Below are 10701 nucleotides of genomic sequence, written 5' to 3' on the forward strand. Positions count from 1 at the left end.
TTAGAATGTAAGGATTGCGGTTAAAGTAATGTTTCACATATTGAAACATGTAGAAATACTTAAAAGGTTGTTTTGATTTTTAACTTGAGTTTTCTTAAACAAAGTTTGGTTAGTTTTAACTATTCGAGGAGTGCGAAAGCACCCTGGCTTAGTAACTAGGAATCTTTATCACTTTAAGGAAAAAAAATTAAAACTGTTTTCGGACGCGTTGATAGGTTTAAAATCAGGAAACTCCTTGGGTAAACTTTCCAAATCAAAATCACTTTTCAACTAAGTTTACGAGTCTCATTTCTTAAAAATAGGTTTACTACTTTAGCTTTCTGCGCACCTTTTATAAGTGACAATAAAAGGCCTTAATTTAAGGGTAAACTCGGTTCTGAATACGCGAAAGCGACATTTCCTGTTAAATGGATTCTTTTCAAGAGTAGAAAATATTGCCTCATAAGTAGTTCTATTTAGACAATCGAAACATCACTTAACTGACGTGAATTACATTCAACCTGTCTTTACCTGCATTTACTATTTACCGTCGTTTTGCAAACCCAATATCTCTTTTATACCGTCTTAGATAAACACTGTAACGATAGTAATCGATAGATTGACGATTGGTCTCTGTGGGATCAATATTCTTTTATATTACTTTAACGTTATTCGTGCACTTGTGAATCCCGACAATCAAGTTTTTGGCGCCGTTGTCGGGGACCAACTTCGTCAAATTTCGTACCCTGTTGTTACACCATATAGACTAAGGCATTATTAGCCGGTAAATGCGAAGAACCCGTAGTACCGGAAATTTAGTAGATCCTTTAGCGGAACCCGAACGTTATACTCGTACACGCCTCTTACTCATCCGAATTAAGAAAGCTATGGCCGAGAATCGCGATAGGAGACCTCTTAAGGAATTTGCCCAACCCTCTGATGAGGAACCTAGTTCGAGTATAGTAACCCCCTTATACCTGCTAACAATTTCGAACTAAAACCGTCTTTGTTGCAATTAGTGCAACAGAACCAATATGTGGGTCTCGCTACTGAGAACCCGAATCAACATTTAAAAGTTTTTATCCAACTAGCCGACACCTTTAAATCTAACGGCGCTTCAGCCGATGTGATCCGTTTAAGATTATTTCCTTTCTCCCCCATGGGATAGAGCACGTTCATGGCTAGATTCACTTCCAGCTAATTCAATAACTACCTGGGAAGACCTTAGGAGAGTATTCCTTGCTAGATATTACCCCCTAGTAAGATTGTTGTTCTTCGAAACCAAATAACTAGATTTGCTCAAAACCAAGGAGAATCGCTTTTCGAAGCTTGGGAAAGATATAAAGAGCTATTAAGAGTTTGCCCATACCATGGCCTAGAACAATGGATGATCGTTCATACCTTCTACAATGGACTCCATTATAACACCAAGATGAACATCGATGCTGCCGCAGGTGGCACGCTGATGAACAAACCTTATCCAGAAGCTTGTGACCTAATTGAAGATATGGCCCAAAACCATTATCAATAGGGAACTGAACGAGCATCAATAGAGAAAAAGGAGACCCGAGGTGGAATACATGAGGTAAGTGTTAGATGCCAAAGTGTGTTTATTTGAGCTATCAAATATGGGCATCTTTCACTCCTTTTTGTAGAAAGAGTGTTCGAAACCGCCCTTGCTTTTGATGATTTGCAATACAATGTGAAATGATCTTGGTACCTTTAATTTGTGTGTTATTGTGCAGGAGTTAGGCATGAAAGAGTAGAAAACTAAGGCACAAGAAAGATGGCAAAGGAACCAAGAAAGAATGCAAACATCAGCAAGCTCGCTATGTGAGTGGGGTAGCGAGGTACTCGCTAGGCGAGCAGGCAGCGAGATGCCAGCGAATGCTCCTAGAATTTTACAGTAGTAAAATGATCAAAACTCGTTGTGGCGAGGGAAGTAGCGAACACTTCCAGTGGCAAATTCACCAACATTCGCTAGGCGAGCATCTAGCGAGTTTCCAACGAGCAATTCCAGTAGCAAAACATCAAAACTCGTTGGAGCGAAGGAGTGAAGTGTGGGCTTCGTCTAGCGAAGGATTGTTCGCCTAGCGAACATACGCATACTGGACTTGGATGATTCCTCTGGACGCAGGCACTTCTGGTGGCCTATTTAGGGGCTCGCTAGGCGAACCATTATGCTCGCCTAGCGAGCATGACAACTCAGTAACCAATACTATAAGTAGCAGGGGCAACTTTTTGGAAAAATATCTTAGATTTTTTCATTTTTCTTGGGATCATCTTTTTACTTGTTTGGAGCTTAGAAACCCATTTTCTCATATTTCTTCTTCTCTTGATAATATTTCACAAAAAGAAGGTGGATTCCCATCCAATCTCGATTCTTCGACTCGGGTGTTGATCAACCTTCTTCCAAAACTTGTTGTGCAAGCTACCATGAAAATGAGTAGCTAAGTCCTTCATTTGTCAAGGTTAGATGTAGATGATCATTAGCTTTGTATGTATATGGAATGATCTTCATTTGTAAACTCTTTGATGATGAATGTATGGTGAAAATCTTGTTTTATTGATAACTTTTTGTGTTGGTTTATTATTGAAAGGTGTTTTCCAACTCTTGACCTAGGTTTTCATCCATCCTTGTTCTTTAGCTAGAGATAGCAATGAATGAGGTTGTTCACTAAAAAAGTTAAACCTAAAAGTTGTCATTTTGATAGATTGTGTGAGAGATCAACAATGGATCAAAATGGGAAAACCCACAATGTGTGTTAGAGATAAACACATTGGGAGGACTTTGTGAATGTGTTTAACATCTAATGGAGTTTAAGAGTTTTGTTTGATCGAACATATGTATGCAAAGTGATCATCGAACCCTAACTTTGACAATCTTTCTCAAATCATAAAACCAAAACTTTTACCGCAATTTCTTACTTTTTATGCAAGCTACTGTGAGCTAAAACTAAAACCCCCTTGTTACGATAAGTTAAGAACTTAGCAACTGTCGAACGACGACAATATCACATAATCCCTGTGGAGACGATAACAAACCCCGATACTCTAACCACCTGTATCCAACAAAATGGCGCCATTGCCGGGGATTGTGAATTGATATTGCGAGCATCGCAATAGTTGCTTAATTTTTTAACTCTCGAATTTTTGACTTGTGCTTGTTAATTTGTTTAGTTTAGTGTGCAACTTTCGTTTTATGCGAGGGCAGGTTCCTGAGGACCAACTTCTTTTTGATCCCGAGATCGAAAGAACCGCAAGGAGACTGAATAGCAGAACAAGACGAAGGAGGCAACAAGCTAGACAACTACAAGAACAAGGAGAAGGTTCTTCTACGACACACACCACCTTTCATACCTATCATGGATCCACCACAACCACCGCCTATTTTCACATCATGTGTCAACAGTCCGAGGAATACAACTCAATTTTCCAACCACACAGGAAGGCAAGCCGAGATAAAGACGGGAACTCTTAACTTGCTATACGGAAGTCCATTCACCGGAATGGACCATGAAGACCCCTTTGATTTTCTCACCAAATTTTTGGAGATAGCATTGGCAGCCGGAGTTGATCAAGCTCAAGAGCTACCATTGTTCAAAAGACTATTTCCTCACGCTTTTCTCGGCAAAGCCAAAGATTGGTACTTGGATCAAACACCTGCAGTCATGACGGATTGTAACGTGTTGGAAGAGAAGTTCATTGAACGATTTTTCTCCCACAACCGGTTCATGGAATCCAAAACGGCTATCTCTGTGTTTTCGCAAGGAACCAACAAATCATTGAATGAGGCATGGGAAAGATTTAAATCCATGCTTCAAAAGTGCAAAGGGCATGGTTTTGACGAATTGACTCAAATCCAGATTTTCAAGAATGGCCTTCAACCTAATTGCAAGACTTTATTGGATGCTACCTCAGGTGGTTCTTTGTTGTCTAAAAGCGCCGAAGAAGCTACTGATATCATTAACCGTATGGCTCTAAATGACCTCCAAAGTCAAAGTAGAGGCAATACGTTGAAGAAACCGGGAGTGCTTGAACTTGGAACAAACGATGCTATTCTTGCCCAAAACAAACTCATTTCACAATAAGTTGAACTCTTAACTCAACAAATAAAAGAGTTGAAAGAGCCGTCAAGAGCTAAACAAATAGCTTATTGTGAGCTTTGCAAGGGTGATCGTGACACCGGGTTTTGTCCATCTCCCGGGTTCGAAGAAGTGAATTACATGGCGAACCAACGAGACTACCAACCAAGGCAACAACAACAACAACCGTATCAACAACATCCTCAAAATCAACAACAACACTTTCAAGGGAATCAAGGGTTCCAACCAAGGGCTAACTATCACCATAACCAAGGTTATGGGGGTGGTACTCCTAGCCGTCATAATCCTTACCAACCTCAATAACCGCCGGTCGTGACTTCAAAGTTAGAAGAGACATTGACACAATTTATGCAATTGTCGATGGCTAATCAAAAGAGCAACGATGCGGCAATCAAAAATCTCGAAACTCAAGTCGGACAACTTGCTAAACAACTAGCAGAACAACAAACCGGACCATCTTTTTCGGTGAACACGCAAACGAATCCAAAAGAGCATTGTAAAGCGATAACGATGAGAAGTGGAAGGGAGTTGATTAGTGAGAGTAAAAAAAGAGATGAGAGTGAAAAAAGAGAGGATGAGAAAAAAGATGAGGATAGCATTGATGGTGAAGTTAGGGAGTGGAGTGAGGAAGAAGTTGAAAAGAATGAAAAAATGGTGAAGTAGAAAATAAAGAAAGTGTGGAAGTTGAAAAAAATAAGAGTGATGAAGTGAAGGTAGAGGGAGTAAAAAAGAAAAGAGAGAGGAATTCTAGAGTTTCTAAAGGAAAGGAGGTAGTGGGCGCTACTCCAATCCAAAACCTTCTGTATCCACATGCTCCATCTAAGAGGGAGAATGAACGGCATTACGCCCGGTTCATGGATATATTCAAACAACTTCAAGTGAACATTCCGTTTGCCGAAGCATTGGAACAAATGCCTAAGTATGCGAAATTCATGAAAGACATACTTATTAAAAAGCGGAGGTACACGGAACTGGAGACAATTGTCCTAGATGCTAGTTATAGTGCAATCATTCAACGGACGCTTCCGAAAAAAGAGGTTGACCCGGGACGAGTTACTTTGTCGGTTAAAATTGGTGATGTCTATGTCGGAAAAGGGCTAATTGATTTGGGGTCAAGCATTAATCTAATACCATTGTCTATTGTGAAGAGGCTTGGCAACATTGAAATGAAGGCCATCCGGATGACTTTGCAATTGGCCGATAAGTCGACTACCCATCCTCATGGGTTAGCCCAAGATGTATTGGTTAAAGTTGACAAATTCTTCTTCCCGGTTGATTTCATCGTGATTGATATGGAAGAGGACGACGATGATCCGCTTATTCTTGGCCGACCGTTCATGAAAACCGCACGCATGATGATTGACGTTGACGACGGTTTGATGAAAGTAAGGGTCCAAAATGAAGAAGTTACTTTTGATCTATTCGAAGCCATGAAGCATTCAAAGGATAGGAGTGATAGCTTTCGCATTGATGTGATCGAAGAGGCAACTTTTGAAGTTTCTAAACATGTTCCTGAGATATCCCCTATGGAGTTAGCTCTTGATGACTCCTTTAAAGTTTTCACAATTGAAGAAGAGAAAGCTCTTGATGAATGCCTAAGGGAACTTGATAGTCTAAAAGAGTTACATCCGTGGGAAGTTGAAGAGGAAGTATTGAAGAAGGAGGTTAATAAAGAAAAATCGCTGATTGAATTGAAGATGTTACCTTCTAATTTGAAGTATGCATTCCTCAACGAGACCGAAGCTAAGCCGGTTATCATAAGCAATCTTTTGTCAAAGAATGAAGAAGCCCGTTGGATCAATGTTTTGAAAAAGAATCAAGAAGCCATGGTTTGGACTCTTTCCGATCTCAAAGGAATTAGTCCTTCCTATTGCATGCACAAGATCTTAATGGCAGAGGATTATAAGCCGGTAGCTCAACCGCAACGCCGCTTAAATCTTACTATGAAGGAAGTTGTTAGAAAGGAGGTTGTTAAGTTGTTGGATACGGGAATGATTTACCCGATTTCGGATAGCCCATGGGTTAGTCCTGTACATGTGGTTCCAAAGAAATGTGGCATTACCGTGATTCAAAATGAAAAGGATGAGTTGATCCCGACAAAAGTGGCAATGGGGTGGCGTATGTGAATTGATTATAGGCGGTTGAATACCGAAACTCGAAAAGATCACTTTCCACTCCCGTTCATGGATCAAATGCTAGAAAGACTTTCTGGGCAACAATACTATTGTTTCTTAGATGGCTATTCCGGGTATAACCAAATTGCGGTTGACCCGACCGATCATGAAAAGACGGCTTTCACATGTCCTTTTGGAATTTTCGTATACCGTAAAATGCCCTTTGGGTTGTGCAATGCACCGGCTACTTTCCAAAGATGTGTGAAAGCTATTTTTGCCGACCTTATCGAGAAAACAATGGAAGTCTTTATGGACGACTTCTCCGTATTTGGTGGTTCCTTTGGTCTATGCTTGGACAACTTGGAAACGGTTCTTGAAAGATGTATGAAGACAAACCTTGTTCTTAATTGGGAGAAGTGCCACTTCATGGTGACCGAGGGGATAGTGCTTGGCCATAAAGTCTCTTCAAGAGGGCTTGAAGTTGATCGTGCTAAAGTTGAAGTGATTGAAAAGCTACCTCCTCCGGTGAATTTGAAGGGAATCCGAAGCTTTCTGGGGCATGCCGGTTTCTATTGATGCTTTATCAAAGACTTCTCAAAGGTAGCTAGGCCTTTGACTAACTTGCTAGCTAAGGATCAGGTATTTCTTTTAACTGATGAGTGTTTACAAGCTTTTGAAATTTTAAAGGAAAAATTGGTTACCGCTCCAATTATAGTCGCTCCAAATTGGAATTTAAATTTTGAGCTCATGTGTGATGCGAGCGACTATGCAATCAGAGCGGTATTAGGCTAAAGAAAAGAGAAAAAATTTCATGTGATACACTACGCAAGTAAAATTCTTAATGAGGCTCAAGTTAACTATGCCACCACTGAAAAAGAATTACTTGCGATAGTGTATGCGCTTGAAAAGTTTAGGTCATATCTTATTGGTTACAAGGTCGTAGTGTATACCGACCACTCGGCGATTAAATATTTGCTCACCAAACCGGACTCGAAGCAAAGGCTCATCCGTTGGATCCTCTTGTTGCAAGAATTTGATGTTGAAATCAAAGACAAGAAAGGATCGGAAAATTTGGTGGCGGATCATTTATCTCGCTTAGTTAATGTGGAGGTTACCGCTTCCGAGAAGGAAATCCGGGAAGAGTTTCCTGATGAAAAACTTTTCAAAGTTCAAGTTAGGCCATGGTTTGCGGACTTTGCGAACCATAACGCTAGTGGTTTGGTGCCTCCCGACCTAACTTCGAACCAAAATAGGAAATTTCTCTCGGATGCCAAGTATTACGTATGGGATGACCCATACTTGTTTAAGTTGGGTGGTGATAACCTTTTGAGGAGGTGCGTTACTGGCGAAGAAGCGCAAAGCATTCTTTGGCATTGTCACAACTCTCCTTACGACGGACACTACAATGGGGTAAGAACGGCCACTAAAGTCCTTAAGTCAGGATTTTATTGGCCTACTATTTTCAAAGACGCAAATGCCCATGCGCAAAGTTGTGATAGTTGCCAAAGAAGTGGTGGGATTGGTAAGAGAGACGAGATGCCTCTCCAAAACATCCAAGAGGTTGAAGTATTTGATTGTTGGGGTATCGAATTTGTTGGAACATTCCCACCCTCATATGGTAATGAATATATGCTTGTGGCGGTTGACTACGTTTCTAAGTGGGTTGAGGCGATTGCCTCACCTCGGACGGATGCTAAAACGGTAATAATTTTTTTGAAGAAAAACATCTTTTCCCGTTTTGGAACCCCCCGTGTGTTGATTAGTGACGGAGGGTCGCACTATTGTAATGCACTGTTAGAAAGCGTTTTGAAACATTACGGTGTATCACATAGAGTGGCGACTCCGTATCACCCACAAGTAAACGGTCAAGCCAAAGTCTCTAATCGTGAGATTAAGAGAATTCTTGAAGAAACCGTGTCAAATTATAAAAAAGAGTGGTCGCAAAAATTGGATGAAGCTTTATGGGCATACCGTACCGCTTTTAAAGCTCCAATTGGGCTAACTCCTTTTCCATTGGTGTTTGGTAAAACTTGCCATTTGTCGTTTGAATTGGAGCACAAAGCCTTGTGGGCTCTGAAATTATTGAACTTTGATAAGGATTTGGCCGGTGAAAAAAGAAAGTGCAATTGCTTGAGTTGGAAGAAATGCGCAATGCCGCATACCACTCGAGTTGGTTGTACAAAGAAAAGGTGAAAAAGTATCATGACAAAAAGCTTAGGAAGAAGGAATTTGTGCCCGGACAGTTGGTCCTATTGTTCAATTCTAGGTTGAAGCTATTCCCCGGAAAATTGAAATCTAAATGGTCCGGGCCATTTCGTGTCAAACAAGTCAAAGAATATGAAGTTATTGTCATTGAGGACTTGGAGAAGAAAGAGAGTTGGACGGTTAACGGTCAACGTTTGAAGGTTTATCTTGGCGGTCTTGTGGATCGCGAGAGCTGTGCAATCTCCTTGAATGCTCCTTTGTGAGCATCTCGAACCATCGAGCTTATCCGACGTTAAACAAGCGCTTGTTGGGAGGCACCCCAACATTGTAAGTATTTACAGCTTTCTGTTGTGTGGTATTGGTGTTCAAATTGATGGAACCTTGCTGAAATGTGATTTGCATGTTGTTTTGAAAAAACAAAATACTGTCATGCTCGCTAGCTGCTCGCTAGGCGAGGGCAGTAGCGAGCTGATTCGCTAGCTGCTCGCTAGGCGAAGACAGTAGCGAGCGTAGCGTGACAAAACTTTTATTTTATTTCAGAGGGCCACTCATTTGGGCCCAAAACCATTTTAAATTGTTTTAGTCTGAACCTCACGAACTCACAACTACTCTCACACTTTTCACTTCCATCTAACACAAACCCTAACTGTTGCATTGCAAACCCTAGCCGTTGCATTACAGATTCAATTAACCTCTCCAATCAGGTTTGTTCTTTTTCCAATACTTTATGCTTTCAAGCTGTAAATTCTGAAGTATGGGACATTAAGGGTGAATTTGGGAGATTGGGTATCATTAGGTTTTGCATGTATGTTTAGGTTTGCATGTATGTTTAGAACGATTCCTAGCATGATAAATCACTTTGTTTCTGAAATGGGTACCATTAGACTTAGGGTTTTCTGAAATCGGTTTGTTATCAAGGAAGAACTCAAAATCCCGTAACATTCGCTAGCATTTTCGCTAGGAGAATCAGTGGCGAGCATTCGCTGCCACTTCGCTAAGCGAACCCGTAGCGAATCTTCGCTGGGTCCTCGCTAAGCGAAGCAGTAGCGACCATGACAGCAGTTGGTTTTTCTGTTTTGATCTCTAATCTGTTTTGTGGTTGTGTGCTATTTCTTTTCTATGATTTTACAGATGGCATTCAGGTCAAGCTCTGCAAAAAAGAGAAAGGCCAGGAGCACTTCCCGCACTGTGCCAATACAATTTGACACAGATAAGTTCGTTGAGCCAAAGCAAGTCGCACGTTATGTGGCTTTGGAAAAAAGGAAAATTTTACCTGAAAAGAGGTTTGTGATCAACGAACAAGGCGAGTATAGGACTTTTGCAGGGTTGATTCATAGTAAGAAATGGGACCGGTTGATCTCTCCACTTGAAAGCTATGACATCGAGATAGTGCGTGAGTTCTATGCGAACGCACTGCCTAATGACGACGAGCCTTTCACTTGGACTACTAGAGTGTCAGGACGTCAGGTCGCTTTCAATAGGGATGCTATCAACCGTGTGCTGGGTGAACCGCTCTATCTGGGAGCTAATGAGAGGGACACATACCACAGGGATCTGAGGCTCCACAGGGACACTGATTCTATTTCTGCAGCCCTATTGTTTGAGGGAAAGTCAGTTGAGGTGAACCCATCTGGGGTTCCTATGAGGTACCATAGGGAGGATATGATTCCCTTGGCTCAGCTGATCCTAATGCTGGTTCTGACCAATATTAAACCCAAGTCCCACACGTCGACCGTGTCGATCCCAGTGGCACACTTGGTCCACTGCATTCTCACGAATATACAGATCGATGTGGCGAGAATCATTGCTTTAGAGATGAAGTCTGTGGTTGAGAGCGGGCTGAAGTCGGGGGCACGAGTTAACTGCCCCCTTGCTTTTCCTTGTCTCATTATGGCTTTGTGCTAACAGTCAAGGGTGAAGCTACCCTCCCGCATGTCGCAACCCGAAAAATACGGAGGTGCGAAAAAACAACCGGCGAAGAAGAAATGACAGAAGAGTCGCCACCGTGTGTTATTTATCCCAAAGGAGGGAAAGGAAACGCTCGAAGTAAACCTGGAGAAAGGAAAGGAAAAGACAAGGTCTGGCAACCAAATCTTGGGTTCGGGAGTCGATTATGCGAAGGGAAGGTATTAGCACCCCTACGCATCCGTAGTACTCTACGGGATCCACTCTTGTTGTTCTTGTCTAAAGGGTGTATGTTTATCTAATGTACTATTTACTAAAAGAAGGGGGTCAAAGAAAATGACTCGCACGGATGTCGCATCTGTCATACCCCAAAATTTTCCCGTTGGCATTAC

The 10701-nt window shown here is 41.6% G+C and overlaps 1 non-coding gene across 1 annotated transcript; it reads right to left on the reverse strand.

Moving 5' to 3' along the window:
• Nucleotides 1-1249: 1249 nt before the first annotated feature.
• On the reverse strand, nt 1250-1356 carry LOC127077419 (small nucleolar RNA R71). Its single transcript, XR_007787232.1, has one exon. It is a non-coding gene; the product is annotated as a small nucleolar RNA R71 (small nucleolar RNA).
• Between the last annotated feature and the right edge of the window lie 9345 nt (nt 1357-10701).

Source organism: Lathyrus oleraceus, chromosome 4 (genome assembly GCF_024323335.1).
Source record: "Lathyrus oleraceus cultivar Zhongwan6 chromosome 4, CAAS_Psat_ZW6_1.0, whole genome shotgun sequence".
NCBI classification, from domain to species: Eukaryota; Viridiplantae; Streptophyta; class Magnoliopsida; order Fabales; family Fabaceae; genus Lathyrus; species Lathyrus oleraceus.